The sequence below is a fragment of the Oncorhynchus nerka genome, linkage group LG4 (genome assembly GCF_034236695.1).
Source record: "Oncorhynchus nerka isolate Pitt River linkage group LG4, Oner_Uvic_2.0, whole genome shotgun sequence".
NCBI lineage: Eukaryota > Metazoa > Chordata > Actinopteri > Salmoniformes > Salmonidae > Oncorhynchus > Oncorhynchus nerka.
The window spans coordinates 82,498,707-82,514,761 of NC_088399.1; the positions used below are offsets into that span (position 1 = coordinate 82,498,707).

The window sequence follows — 16,055 nt, forward strand, 5'->3', positions numbered from 1 at the left end:
ATGGTGAAGTGGAGGGAGGAGAAGATGGTGAGATGGTGGAGAGGAGGAAAACATGGTGAAGAGGAGGGAGGAGAACATGGTGAAGAGGAGGGAGGAGGGTGAAGAGGAGGAGAGATGATGGTGAAGAGGAGGGAGGAAAACATGGTAGAGGAGGAGGAGAGATGGTGAAGAGGAGGGAGATGATGGTGAAGAGGAGGGAGGAAGGGAGGAAAACATGGTGGGAGAGGAGGGAGGAGAAGATGGTGAAGAGGAGGGAGGAAAACATGGTGAAGAGGAGAGGAGGGAGGAGGGAGGAGAACATGGTGAAGAGGAGGGAGGAGAACATGGTGAAGAAGAGGGAGGAGAGGAGGGAGGAGAATATGGTGAAGAAGGGGAGGAGGAAAACATGGTGAAGAGGAGGGAGGGAGAACATGGTGAAGAGGGGAGGGAGGAGAAGATGGTGGAGGGAGGGATGGGAGGAGAAGATGGTGAAGAGGAGGGAGGAGAAGATGGTGAAGAGGAGGGAGGAGATGGGAGGGAGGGAGGAGAAGATGGTGAAGGGGAGGGAGGAGAAGATGGTGAAGAGGGAGGGAGGAGAACATGGTGAAGGAGGAGGGAGGAGGGGAGGGAGATGGTGAAGGGAGGGAGGAAAACATGGTGAAGAGGAGGGAGGAGAAGATGAAGAGGTGAAACATGGGAGAGGAGGAAAACATGGTGAAGAGGAGGGAGGAGAACATGGTGAAGAGGAGGGAGGAGATGATGGTGAAGAGGAGGGAGGAAAACATGGTGGAGAGGAGGGAGGAGGAGATGATGGTGAAGAGGAGGGAGGAAAACATGGTGGAGAGGAGGGAGGAGAAGATGGTGAAGAGAGAACATGGTGGGAGGAAAACATGGTGAAGAGGAGGGAGGAAAACATGGTGAAGAGGAGGGAGGAGAACATGGTGAAGAGGAGGGAGGAGAATATGGTGAAGGGGAGGGAGGAAAACATGGTGAAGAGGAGGGAGGAGAACATGGTGAAGAGGAGGGAGGAGAAGATGGTGGAGAGGAGGGAGGAGAAGATGGTGGAGAGGAGGGAGGAGAAGATGGTGGAGGAGGAGGATGGGAGGAGGGAGGAGAGGATGGTGAAGATGGTGAAGGAAGAGGAGGGAGGAGAAGATGGTGAAGAGGAGGGAGGAGAACATGGTGAAGAGGAGGGAGGAGAAGATGGTGGAAAACATGGGAAGAGGAGGGAGGAGAAGATGGTGAAGGAGGAGGAGGGAGAACATGGTGAAGAGGAGGGAGGAGATGATGGTGAAGAGGAGGGAGGAGAAGATGGTGGAGAGGAGGGAGGAAAACATGGTGAAGGGAGGGAGGAGAACATGGTGAAGAGGAGGGAGGAGAACATGGTGAAGAGGAGGGAGGAGATGATGGTGAAGAGGAGGGAGGAAAACATGGTGGAGAGGAGGGAGGAGATGATGGTGAAGAGGAGGGAGGAAAACATGGTGGAGAGGAGGGAGGAGATGATGGTGAAGAGGAGGGAGGAAAACATGGTGGAGAGGAGGGAGGAGATGATGGTGAAGAGGAGGGAGGAAAACATGGTGGAGAGGAGGGAGGAGAAGATGGTGAAGAGGAGGGAGGAAAACATGGTGATGGTGAAGAGGATGGAGGAGGAGAACATGGTGAAGAGGAGGGAGGAGAACATGGTGAAGAGGAGAGGGAGGAGAAGATGGTGAAGAGGAGGGAGGAGAACATGGTGGAGAGGAGGGAGGAGAAGATGGTGAAGGGAGGGAGGAAAACATGGTGAAGAGGAGGGAGGAGAACATGGTGAAGAGGAGGGAGGAAAACATGGTGAAGAGGAGGGAGGAGAAGATGGTGAAGAGGAGGGAGGAGAACATGGTGAAGAGGAGGGAGGAGAAGATGGTGGAGGAGGAGGGAGGACAACATGGTGAAGAGGAGGGAGGAAGATGGTGAAGAGGAGGGAGGAGAACATGGTGAAGAGGAGGGAGGAGAACATGGTGAAGAGGAGGTGAAGAGGAGGAGGGAGATGGTGAAGGGGAGGGAGGAAAACATGGTGAAGAGGAGGGAGGAGAACATGGTGGAGAGGATGGAGGAGAAGATGGTGAAGAGGAGGGAGGGAGAGGAGGGAGGAGAAGATGGTGGAGGGAGGATGGTGGGAGGAGAAGATGGTGAAGGGGAGGGAGGAGAACATGGTGAAGAGGAGGGAGGAAAACATGGTGAAGAGGGAGGAGAGAGATGGTGAAGAGGAGGGAGGAGAAGATGGTGAAGAGGAGGGAGGGATGGTGAAGGGAGGAGAACATGGTGAAGGGGGATGGGGAGGAGAACATGGTGAAGAGGAGGGAGGAGAACATGGTGAAGGAGGGAGGAGAAGATGGTGAGAGGGGAGGGAGGAAAACATGGTGAAGAGGAGGGAGGAGAACATGGTGAAGAGGAGGGAGGATGGTGAAGAGGAGGGAGATGGTGAAGGAGGGAGGATGATGGTGAAGAGGAGGGAGGAAGAACATGGTGGAGAGGAGGGAGGAGATGATGGTGAAGAGGAGGGAGGAAAACATGGTGGAGAGGAGGGAGGAGAAGATGGTGAAGAGGAGGGAGGAAAACATGGTGAAGAGGAGGAGGAAAACATGGTGAAGATGGTGAAGAGGAGGAGAGAACATGGTGAAGAGGAGGGGAGGAGAACATGGTGAAGGGGAGGGAGGAAAACATGGTGAAGAGGAGGGAGGAGAAGATGGTGAAGAGGAGGGAGGAGAAGATGGTGGAGAGAGGGAGGGAGGAGAAGATGGTGGAAGAGGAGGAGGAAAACATGGTGAAGAGGAGGGAGGAAACATGGTGAAGAGGAGGGAGGAGAAGATGGTGGAAGATGGGGAGGGGAGGAAAACATGGTGAAGGGGAGGGAGGAGAACATGGTGAAGAGGAGGGAGGAGAACATGGTGAAGAGGAGGTAGGAGATGATGGTGAAGAGGAGGGAGGAAAACATGGTGGAGAGGAGGGAGGAGATGATGGTGAAGAGGAGGGAGGAAAACATGGTGGAGAGGAGGGAGGAGAAGATGGTGAAGAGGAGGGAGGAAAACATGGTGAAGAGGATGGAGGAAAACATGGTGAAGAGGAGGGAGGAGAACATGGTGAAGAGGAGGGAGGAGAAGATGGTGAAGAGGAGGGAGGAGAACATGGTGGAGAGGAGGGAGGAGAAGATGGTGAAGGGGAGGGAGGAAAACATGGTGAAGAGGAGGGAGGAGAACATGGTGAAGAGGAGGGAGGAAAACATGGTGAAGAGGAGGGAGGAGAAGATGGTGGAGAGGAGGGAGGAGAACATGGTGAAGAGGAGGGAGGAGAAGATGGTGGAGAGGAGGGAGGACAACATGGTGAAGAGGAGTACGGAGAACATGGTGAAGAGGAGGGAGGAGAACATGGTGAAGAGGAGGGAGGAAAACATGGTGGAGAGGAGGGAGGAGAAGATGGTGAAGATGGTGAAGGGGAGGGAGGAGAACATGGTGAAGAGGAGGGAGGAAAACATGGTGAAGAGGAGGGAGGAGAAGATGGTGGAGAGGAGGGAGGAGAACATGGTGAAGAGGAGGGAGGAGAAGATGGTGGAGAGGAGGGAGGACAACATGGTGAAGAGGAGTACGGAGAACATGGTGAAGAGGAGGGAGGAGAACATGGTGAAGAGGAGGGAGGAGAACATGGTGAAGAGGAGGGAGGAAAACATGGTGAAGAGGAGGGAGGAGAAGATGGTGGAGAGGAGGGAGGAGAAGATGGTGAAGGGGAGGGAGGAGAACATGGTGAAGAGGAGGGAGGAGAACATGGTGAAGAGGAGGTAGGAGATGATGGTGAAGAGGAGGGAGGAAAACATGGTGGAGAGGAGGGAGGAGATGATGGTGAAGAGGAGGGAGGAAAACATGGTGGAGAGGAGGGAGGAGAAGATGGTGAAGAGGAGGGAGGAAAACATGGTGAAGAGGAGGGAGGAAAACATGGTGAAGAGGAGGGAGGAGAACATGGTGAAGAGGAGGGAGGAGAAGATGGTGAAGAGGAGGGAGGAGAACATGGTGGAGAGGAGGGAGGAGAAGATGGTGAAGGGGAGGGAGGAAAACATGGTGAAGAGGAGGGAGGAGAACATGGTGAAGAGGAGGGAGGAAAACATGGTGGAGAGGAGGGAGGAGAAGATGGTGAAGGGGAGGGAGGAGAACATGGTGAAGAGGAGGGAGGAAAACATGGTGGAGAGGAGGGAGGACAACATGGTGAAGAGGAGAAGAGCTGGAAAGGGAGGAGAAATGTAAATGGAGAACATGGTGAAGAGGAGGGAGGAGAACATGGTGAAGAGGAGGGAGGAAAACATGGTGGAGAGGAGGAGGAGAAGATGGTGAAGGGGAGGGAGGGGAACATGGTGAAGAGGAGGGAGGAAAACATGGTGAAGAGGAGGGAGGAGAAGATGGTGGAGAGGAGGGAGGAGAACATGGTGAAGAGGAGGGAGGAGAAGATGGTGGAGAGGAGGGAGGACAACATGGTGAAGAGGAGTACGGAGAACATGGTGAAGAGGAGGGAGGAGAACATGGTGAAGAGGAGGGAGGAGAACATGGTGAAGAGGAGGGAGCAGAACTTGGTGAAGTGGAGGGGGGAGAACATGGTGAAGTGGAGGGAGGAGAACGAGGAGGAGGAGGAAGGAGAAGATGGTGAAGGGGAGGGAGGAGAACATGGTGAAGAGGAGGGAGGAAAACATGGTGAAGAGGAGGGAGGAAAAGATGGTGGAGAGGAGGGAGGAGAAGATGGTGAATTGAGAAGGGGATGGAAGAAGGGAATCCACGGACAGGTGGAGATAGTAGACTTGAGAGGGATGAAGGATGTACAGGGCTGGAGGGAAGGGAAGGGAAGGGTGGAGAGAATACAGAGAGAAAGTAGGGCCGAATGATGGAGAGATGGATGAAAGGGCAAGTGTGACAGAAGTTGGAGGGAATAAGAGGGATGGAGAGAGAGAAGAATAGGGAGAGATGGAGGGATTCTGGGGGTTGTGAGAGGAGGAAGAGTAATTAGACAGTGAGATCCAGAACAGTAGGAGGGAGGCGGAGAGCAGCTGAGAGAAGAGATGAAGAGCAAAATGGAGGGGAGAGGAGCGATGGAGGGAGGGAGGAGCTAGAGGGGTACCAACACACACACAGCCTAAAGGAGGGTGAGAGGGGGAGAGATATAGGGGGATGGAGAGAGGGAGGGATAGAAAGGTGTAAAATCGATTATGTGGGGAAGTGAAAGGGGGAAACCTATGGATACAGAACAGAGGCTGTTAGAGATGGAGGGAGAGGGAAGGGAAGTGCGTAGAGTGACTGAATGAAGGGAAAAGATTAAAATAGAATGAAAGAGAGGAGAGATGGATTGCTAGGAGAAGTGGAGAGGAGTGTTGACGGGGGGAGGAGGTTAGAGGAGAGAGATCAGTGAGGGTATTGAATGGGTGAAAGTGTAAAGTTGGGTTGAGTGAGATTACAAGTTGCTTCTGATTATTCAAAAATGTCTGCAACCCCCACTGCCCCAAATCAGTCCCGAGCCTGGATTCAATCTGGGCCATTAGAGAGCAAGACACATCCAGGTGGGGACACACACATACGCACACACGCATGCATGCACGCATGCACACATGCACGCACACACACACACACACGCACGCACACACGCACGCACGCATGCACACACACACATGCACGCACACACACACACGCACGCATGCACGCACACACACGCACGCATGCACGCACACACACATACTTCGGTAAACGTCTCTTAAGGTTAAGCATCAACCTCTCCTCCTCTCAGGGAGGGGGACTATTGGACAGGCAGGATGGGGGGGGGGGTTAGGAATGTGGGGTCTGTCTCTGGTTCCTCACTCAGTGTCTGGAGGGTGTGTTTGTGGGCATGTGCATGTGTTTGTGTGCGTCTGTTTGTGTGTGAGTGTGTGTGTTCTGTACATCCTCCTGACAGCAGTCCCAAGGTGCACTGCTCCCTGGCCTGTAACGCCCGGAGCATTCTGCTGATGTGTGTGAGTGTGTGTGTTCAGTACATCCTCCTGACAGCAGTCCCAAGGTGCACTGCTCCCTGGCCTGTAACGCCCGGAGCATTCTGCTGATGTGTGTGAGTGTGTGTGTTCAGTACATCCTCCTGACAGCAGTCCCAAGATGCACTGCTCCTTGGCCTGTAACGCCCGGCACATTCTGCTGATGTGTGTGAGTGTGTGTGTTCAGTACATCCTCCTGACAGCAGTCCCAAGATGCACTGCTCCTTGGCCTGTAACGCCCGGCACATTCTGCTGATGTGTGTGAGTGTGTGTGTTCAGTACATCCTCCTGACAGCAGTCCCAAGGTGCACTGCTCCCTGGCCTGTAACGCCCGGAGCATTCTGCTGATGTGTGTGAGTGTGTGTGTTCAGTACATCCTCCTGACAGCAGTCCCAAGATGCACTGCTCCCTGGCCTGTAACGCCCGGCACATTCTGCTGATGTGTGTGAGTGTGTGTGTTCAGTACATCCTCCTGACAGCAGTCCCAAGATGCACTGCTCCCTGGCTTGTAACGCCCGGAGCATTCTGCTGATGTGTGTGAGTGTGTGTGTTCAGTACATCCTCCTGACAGTAGTCCCAAGGTGCACTGCTCCCTGGCCTGTAACGCCCGGAGCATTCTGCTGATGTGTGTGAGTGTGTGTTCAGTACATCCTCCTGACAGCAGTCCCAAGGTGCACTGCTCCCTGGCCTGTAACGCCCAGCGCATTCTGCTGATGTGTGTGAGTGTGTGTGTTCAGTACATCCTCCTGACAGCAGTCCCAAGATGCACTGCTCCCTGGCCTGTAACGCCCGGAGCATTCTGCTGATGTGTGTGAGTGTGTGTGTTCAGTACATCCTCCTGACAGCAGTCCCAAGATGCACTGCCTGTAACGCCCGGCCTGTGAACGCCCAGGAGCATTCTGCTGATGCATTCTGCTGATGTGTGAGTGTGTTCAGTACATCCTCCTGACAGCAGTCCCAAGATGCACTGCTCCCTGGCCTGTAACGCCCGGAGCATTCTGCTGATGTGTGTGAGTGTGTGTGTTCAGTACATCCTCCTGACAGCAGTCCCAAGATGCACTGCTCCCTGGCCTGTAACGCCCGGAGCATTCTGCTGATGTGTGTGAGTGTGTGTGTTCAGTACATCCTCCTGACAGCAGTCCCAAGATGCACTGCTCCCTGGCCTGTAACGCCCGGAGCATTCTGCTGATGTGTGTGAGTGTGTGTGTTCAGTACATCCTCCTGACAGCAGTCCCAAGATGCACTGCTCCCTGGCCTGTAACGCCCGGAGCATTCTGCTGATGTGTGTGAGTGTGTGTGTTCAGTACATCCTCCTGACAGCAGTCCCAAGATGCACTGCAGTCCCTGGCCTGTAACGCCCGGAGCATTCTGCTGATGTGTGTGAGTGTGTGTGTTCAGTACATCCTCCTGACAGCAGCAGTCCCAAGATGCACTGCTCCCTGGCCTGTAACGCCCGGAGCATTCTGCTGATGTGTGTGAGTGTGTGTGTTCAGTACATCCTCCTGACAGCAGTCCCAGAGCATGCACTGCATTCCCTGGCCTGTAACGCCCGGAGCATTCTGCTGATGTGTGTGAGTGTGTGTGTTCAGTACATCCTCCTGACAGCAGTCCCAAGATGCACTGCTCCCTGGCCTGTAACGCCCGGCACATTCTGCTGATGCAAGTAAAAACACATCAGACTCAAGACTCCCTTCAGTAAGTCAGAGAGGGTGGAAACAGATACAGTTCTGTGTGATTAAAGGAATTATTACAATGGAACTTCTCCTCATTGAGGGACGTGTACAAAGCATTCTGGTTCTGAAGCGTCATATTTCAACACACAATTCCTGTTGTTTCCTTTGACAAAGGTTGACACGAGATATGAAACAATTACAATTTCAAATCAATGGTGGGAAAAGAGATGGTTGAGGTAGCACATTTATTTTGGATGAAACAACATGAAAACAATGTCAGTTGTAAGACTAGCTATAGTAATCCTACTGAGGCTTAGATCAATGCCTTGGGGATCAGGATTCATGTAACAGATTCACATAACACTTTAGGTCATGAGGGCATAATAGCTTCATTAATAGACCTGAAGATGAATGTTATTTTTTCTCATCCTCCTCACTCTTACTTCACCCACACACCCTAAACAATAGTATCTGCTGTGTTAGTTTCTACTCTCATACACTATCCACAGTGACCTAGACCCCCATTCTCACCCTCATAAATATGAATTACCTTGATTCCTTGTCTTGTTTTGACAAGACAACAACTTTTCCCTGCTACCGGAGTAGCCCACATTCACATAGTTATCGGTAAAAGTGTATTCGAAATATTCCTTGTCTTACTTATACCAGACAACAACTTTATCCTGGCCTAACTTACATCATCACTGTCTAAACCAGGGTTGTATTCACTAGAAACCAAAGCGAAAGAAAACTGACCTAAATGAGGAGGGACTACCTGAACGTGCCAAAACGTTTTGCAAGGTTTGCACTAATGAATGCGACCCTGTATTCTTTATCTTTGATTCCACCAGACAGCAACTTCATCCTGGCTAATGCCCAGGTGTCCAAGGCCCAAGGCTTCCCCATTGTCTACTGTTCAGATGGCTTCTGTGAGCTCACAGGCTTCTCCCGCACTGAAGTCATGCAGAAGAGCTGTGCCTGTAGGTTCCTGTACGGCCCAGAGAGCAGCGAGACCATCATCCTCAGCATCGACGAAGCCCTGGACGAACGCAAGGAGTTCAAGGAAGAGATCATGTTCTACAAGAAGACAGGTAAGGAAAGTTGTGTGTGTTGAAGTCTGCTACAGTTGGACTCCACTACTCATCTCCTTCTGCACTGATCTGAAGACTCAGGACAGGTCAAAACAAGAATATGCTCTCACTTGTTCAGTCCTTTCACATCAATATTTTAGAATCACTTACATACCACCATCAAGATTAGTTGCTCGGATACTTTTCAGGCAAAGGTTACTTGGACACTTATTTGACATGTGCATTAAAGGTCTAATAACATGTGGAAATCTTACAGAATGGACCTTTAAGTGATGGGCAATGGGCTATTTCTGCAGTGTTCCTATTTAGACCAGTATAGATGGATGGAGGGAGGAAGGGCCCTGCGGTCATTACTTAACACACACATGAAACTTTAATAACACTCACATCGGGTTGCAGCTCTATCTCTCTTTCTCTCTCTGTCTGTCTGTCTCCCTCCCTCTCTCTCTCTCTCTCTCTCTCTCTCTTTCTCTCTCTGTCTGTCTGTCTCCCTCCCTCTCTCACTCTCTTTATTTCTCTCTCTCCCCTCATTACCTTCTCAGATTCTCCCCATTCTCTCGCTTACTTTCCCTCTCATTCCCTCTCTCATTCTATCTCTCATTCCCTCTAAACTGAATCGTGACAGGTGGAATAGTAAATGTAGGTTTCCCTCTGTCTTTGCCTGTGAGAGGGAGTGCTGCAACTGTTCATACACAACCAGAGGCAGGGTTTTCTGTGTGTTTCATGGTGAAGATCTTTCTCTTAGGGAGAAACAGAGGCAATTGTGATTGAGACATTACCAGCTGGGAGATTTAAAGGAGAGAGAGAGAGAGAGAGAGAGAGAGAGAGAGAGAGAGAGAGAGAGAGAGAGAGAGAGAGAGAGAGAGAGAGAGAGAGAGAGAGAGAGAGAGCAATCGAGCTCAGCAAGAATCTCATTTTACATACTACATACATTACATGCTATTCATATTTCATACAGTTCATTACATACTATTCATACTACATACAGTACATTACATACTATTCATAGTACATACAGTACATTACATACTATTCATAGTACATACAGTACATTACATACTGTTCATACTACATACAGTACATTACATACTATTCATAGTACATACAGTACATTACATACTCTTCATACTACATACAGTACATTACATACTATTCATAGTACATACAGTACATTACATACTCTTCATACTACATACAGTACATTACATACTATTCATAGTACATACAGTACATTACATACTATTCATAGTACATACAGTACATTACATACTCTTCATACTACATACAGTACATTACATACTATTCATACTACATACAGTACATTACATACTATTCATAGTACATACAGTACATTACATACTCTTCATACTACATACAGTACATTACATACTCTTCATACTACATACAGTACATTACATTACATACTCTTCATACTACATACAGTACATTATAAATTAGAGGTTGGCCGATTAATCGTAATGGCCGATTAATTAGGGCCGATTTCAAGTTTTCATAACAATCGGAAATCGGTATTTTTGTGTGCCTGGGGAATAGTGTGCAAGAACACACAGATACACCTACAGAACTCCTGCTAGGGTTTTAGGGAATGTGTGTTTGACTGCTTTCATGCATCTTTATTATACTGTACATATCTGCAGGCTTCAAAGAATGCTCTGGATAAGAGCGTCTGCTAAATGACTTAAATGTAAATGTAAAGAATAATCTGTTGTCTGTATTACATAACTTGATTTGTAATATGATTAAAATGTGTTTTGATTTGTAATGTGATTATAATGTGTTTTGATGTGTAATGTGATTATAATGTGCCTTGATTTGTAATGTGATTATAATGTGCCTTGATTTGTAATGTGATTATAATGTGTCTTGATTTGTAATGTGATTATAATGTGCCTTGATTTGTAATGTGATTATAATGTGCCTTGATTTGTAATGTGATTAAAATGTGTTTTGATTTGTAATGTGATTATAATGTGCCTTGATTTGTAATGTGATTATAATGTGCCTTGATTTGTAATGTGATTATAATGTGCCTTGATTTGTAATGTGATTATAATGTGCCTTGATTTGTAATGTGATTATAATGTGCCTTGATTTGTAATGTGATTATAATGTGCCTTGATTTGTAATGTGATTATAATGTGCCTTGATTTGTAATGTGATTATAATGTGCCTTGATTTGTAATGTGATTATAATGTGTCTTGATTTGTAATGTGATTATAATGTGCCTTGATTTGTAATATGATTAAAATGTGTTTTGATTTGTAATGTGATTATAATGTGCCTTGATTTGTAATGTGATTAAAATGTGTTTTGATTTGTAATGTGATTATAATGTGTCTTGATTTGTAATGTGATTAAAATGTGTTTTGATTTGTAATGTGATTATAATGTGCCTTGATTTGTAATATGATTAAAATGTGTTTTGATTTGTAATGTGATTATAATGTGCCTTGATTTGTAATGTGATTATAATGTGCCTTGATTTGTAATGTGATTATAATGTGTCTTGATTTGTAATGTGATTATAATGTGCCTTGATTTGTAATGTGATTAAAATGTGTTTTGATTTGTAATGTGATTAAAATGTGTTTTGATTTGTAATGTGATTATAATGTGCCTTGATTTGTAATGTGATTATAATGTGCCTTGATTTGTAATGTGATTATAATGTGCCTTGATTTGTAATGTGATTATAATGTGCCTTGATTTGTAATGTGATTATAATGTGCCTTGATTTGTAATGTGATTATAATGTGCCTTGATTTGTAATGTGATTATAATGTGCCTTGATTTGTAATGTGATTATAATGTGCCTTGATTTGTAATGTGATTATAATGTGCCTTGATTTGTAATGTGATTATAATGTGCCTTGATTTGTAATGTGATTATAATGTGCCTTGATTTGTAATGTGATTATAATGTGCCTTGATTTGTAATGTGATTATAATGTGCCTTGATTTGTAATGTGATTATAATGTGCCTTGATTTGTAATGTGATTATAATGTGCCTTGATTTGTAATGGGATTCTACTGTGTTTTGACTGTATTAGATGTGATTATAATGTGTTTTGACTGTATTAGATGTGATTATAATGTGTTTTGACTGTATTAGATGTGATTATAATGTGTTTTGACTGTATTAGATGTGATTATAATGTGTTTTGACTGTATTAGATGTGATTCTACTGTGTTTTGACTGTATTAGATGTGATTATAATGTGTTTTGACTGTATTAGATGTGATTATAATGTGTTTTGACTGTATTAGATGTGATTATAATGTGTTTTGACTGTATTAGATGTGATTATAATGTGTTTTGACTGTATTAGATGTGATTCTACTGTGTTTTGACTGTATTAGATGTGATTATAATGTGTTTTGACTGTATTAGATGTGATTATAATGTGTTTTGACTGTATTAGATGTGATTATAATGTGTTTTGACTGTATTAGATGTGATTCTACTGTGTTTTGACTGTATTAGATGTGATTATAATGTGTTTTGACTGTATTAGATGTGATTATAATGTGTTTTGACTGTATTAGTGATTATAATGTGTTTTGACTGTATTAGATGTGATTCTACTGTGTTTTGACTGTATTAGATGTGATTATAATGTGTTTTGACTGTATTAGATGTGATTATAATGTGTTTTGACTGTATTAGATGTGATTATAATGTGTTTTGACTGTATTAGATGTGATTATAATGTGTTTTGACTGTATTAGATGTGATTATAATGTGTTTTGACTGTATTAGATGTGATTATAATGTGTTTTGACTGTATTAGATGTGATTCTACTGTGTTTTGACTGTATTAGATGTGATTATAATGTGTTTTGACTGTATTAGATGTGATTATAATGTGTTTTGACTGTATTAGATGTGATTATAATGTGTTTTGACTGTATTAGATGTGATTCTACTGTGTTTTGACTGTATTAGATGTGATTATAATGTGTTTTGACTGTATTAGATGTGATTATAATGTGTTTTGACTGTATTAGATGTGATTATAATGTGTTTTGACTGTATTAGATGTGATTATAATGTGTTTTGACTGTATTAGATGTGATTATAATGTGTTTTGACTGTATTAGATGTGATTATAACATGTGTTGTGCAGCGTATGATACAACATTTTGAAGCTCTGAATCTGTATTTACATAAAAAGTAAAACTGCCAAAAACATTAGATCAACTAATCAGATGTTGAGCCTTATTTCAGATGATTGGTCACATGTACAGTAGCATGTCTATACTGTAGTGTGGCTCTGGGGTGAAGTTTCCCTTAGGTACAGATCTAAGATCAGCTTCTCCCAAGCCTAACATTAACCATTACTGGGGAAAATGCTAAACTGACTCAAGATCAGCATCTAGGGGCAACTTCACCCTACTCCACTGTATGTGTATCATGTGTATAACGTGTGTGTGTGTGTGTGTGTGTGTGTGTACTGCAGCATCGTTGTTCTGGTGCCTGCTGGAAATTGTCCCCATTAAGAATGAGAAGGGAGACGTGGTGCTCTTCCTGGCTTCATATAAAGACATCACAGACACCAAGGCCAAGGCCATGCCAGAGGACAGGCGAGAAGGTCAGTGTGTGTGTGTGGGGGTGTGTGCGCACATGCATGCGTGGTGCTTGCGCGTGTGTGTGTGTGTATCTGCAGTCAATAATGTTTTTGCTCATTCCTCATCTCCTCCCCTCACGGCTCGGTGTCTAATTACTTTCATTACTGTACATTCCAACAAAACAACAAACAAAAACATGGTTTCTTTTTATTCACGTAATGATGTACTTTTTACACAAAGAAAAAGCCTGATGCTGCACATGCTTTAGGAGAGATAAAAGTGGGGAGTAACGACTGGATTGTACATGTTATTCTATATTGCATCTGCATGTTCATTGTTCAACAATTAGCATTGTAAATGTTGTCAGCATCAGTACTGAGATAACAGAAAACACAGCTCTGAAGAAGTGTGTGTTTTTGTCAGTATTGCAAAAGCAATACACAGATCATCTGAATCCAGGCAAGGGAAACCCATCTTAACACCCACATTCGCACGCACACACGCAAGCGTACACACCCACGCACACACACACACACACACACACCTTCAGGCAGATTGGATTTTGTGTGCCGAACAGGGGACCCCAATCTCTGTGTCGTCAACAACCCCTCCCTCTCTTGCTCCCTTGTTCCCATCTTCGCTCCCTTTGCATTTGTCTCTCTTTCCCCTACCTACCTACCTACCTCTCTGTCCCTCTCCCCCTCCCCATCTCTCTCTACCAAACTCTTTGTCCCTCCCTCCCTCCCTCTCTGACCCTCTCCCCCATCTCTTCCTACCTACCTCTTTGTCCTTCTCACCCCTCCCTCCCCATCTCTCCCTATCTACCTCTCTATCCCTCCCTCCCCATCTTTCCCTACATACCTCTTTGTCCTTCTCACCCCCTCCCTCCCTCCCCATCTCTCCCTATCTACCTCTCTATCCCTACCTCCCCATCTCTGCCTACCTACCTCTCTATCCCTCCCTTCCTATCGTCTCTCCCTGTTTCCCCCCTTTATCTCTCACTTTCTCTCTCTCTTTCCATCTCTACTCGTCATACTGCCTCCTCTAGCATCCCTCTCACTTTCCATCTCTCCTGTCCATACCTCCTCCTCTCTCCCCCTCTCTCATACCATCTCTCCTGTCCATACCTGCTTCTCTCTCCCCCTCTCTCATACCATCTCTCCTGTCCATACCTCCTCCTCTCTCCCCCTCTCTCATACCATCTCTCCTGTCCATACCTCCTCCTCTCTCCCCCTCTCTCATACCATCTCTCCTGTCCATACCTCCTCCTCTCTCCACCTCTCTCATACCATCTCTCCTGTCCATACCTCCTCCTCTCTCCCCCTCTCTCATACCATCTCTCCTGTCCATACCTGCTTCTCTCTCCCCCTCTCTCATACCATCTCTCCTGTCCGTACCTCCTCCTCTCTCTCTTACTCTCTCATACCATCTCTCCTGTCCGTACCTCCTCCTATCTACCCCTCTCTCATACCATCTCTCCTGTCCGTACCTCCTCCTCTCTCTCTTACTCTCTCATACCATCTCTCCTGTCCATACCTGCTTCTCTCTCCCCCTCTCTCATACCATCTCTCCTGTCCATACCTCCTCCTCTCTCCCCCTCTCTCATACCATCTCTCCTGTCCATACCTCCTCCTCTCTCCCCCTCTCTCATCCCATCTCTCCTGTCCATACCTCCTCCTATCTATCCCTCTCTCATACCATCTCTCCTGTCCGTACCTCCTCCTCTCTCTCTTACTCTCTCATCCCATCTCTCCTGGCCATACCTCCTCCTATCTACCCCTCTTTCATACCATCTCTTCTGTCCGTACCTCCTCCTCTCTCTTACTCTCTCATACCATCTCTCCTGTCCATACCTCCTCCTCTCTCTTACTCTCTCATACCATCTCTCCTGTCCATACCTCCTCCTATCTACCCCTCTTTCATACCATCTCTCCTGTCCATACCTCCTCCTCTCTCCCCCTCTCTCATACCATCTCTCCTGTCCATACCTGCTTCTCTCTCCACCTCTCTCATACCATCTCTCCTGTCCGTACCTGCTTCTCTCTCCCCCTCTCTCATACAATCTCTCCTGTCCGTACCTCCTCCTCTCTCTCTTACTCTCTCATCCCATCTCTCCTGTCCATACCTCCTCCTATCTACCCCTCTTTCATACCATCTCTTCTGTCCGTACCTCCTCCTCTCTCTCCCTCTCTCATCCCATCTCTCCTGTCCATACCTCCTCCTATCTACCCCTCTCTCATACCATCTCTCCTGTCCGTACCTCCTCCTCTCTCTCTCCCTCTGTCATACCATCTCTTCTGTCCATACCTCCTCCTCTCTCTCTTACTCTCTCATACCATCTCTCCTGTCCATACCTCCTCCTATCTACCCCTCTTTCATACCATCTCTCCTGTCCATACCTCCTCCTCTCTCCCCCTCTCTCATACCATCTCTCCTGTCCATACCTGCTTCTCTCTCCCCCTCTCTCATACCATCTCTCCTGTCCATACCTCCTCCTCTCTCCCCCTCTCTCATACCATCTCTTCTGTCCGTACCTCCTCCTCTCTCTCTTACTCTCTCATACCATCTCTCCTGTCCGTACCTCCTCCTATCTACCCCTCTCTCATACCATCTCTCCTGTCCGTACCTCCTCCTCTCTCTCTTACTCTCTCATCCCATCTCTCCTGTCCATACCTCCTCCTATCTACCCCTC

At 46.7% G+C, this 16,055-nt stretch overlaps 1 pseudogene; it reads left to right on the plus strand.

The window, feature by feature from the left end:
* LOC115128817 (potassium voltage-gated channel subfamily H member 8-like) overlaps positions 1–16,055 on the plus strand; it is a 149,057-nt pseudogene that overhangs the window by 21,440 nt on the left and 111,562 nt on the right.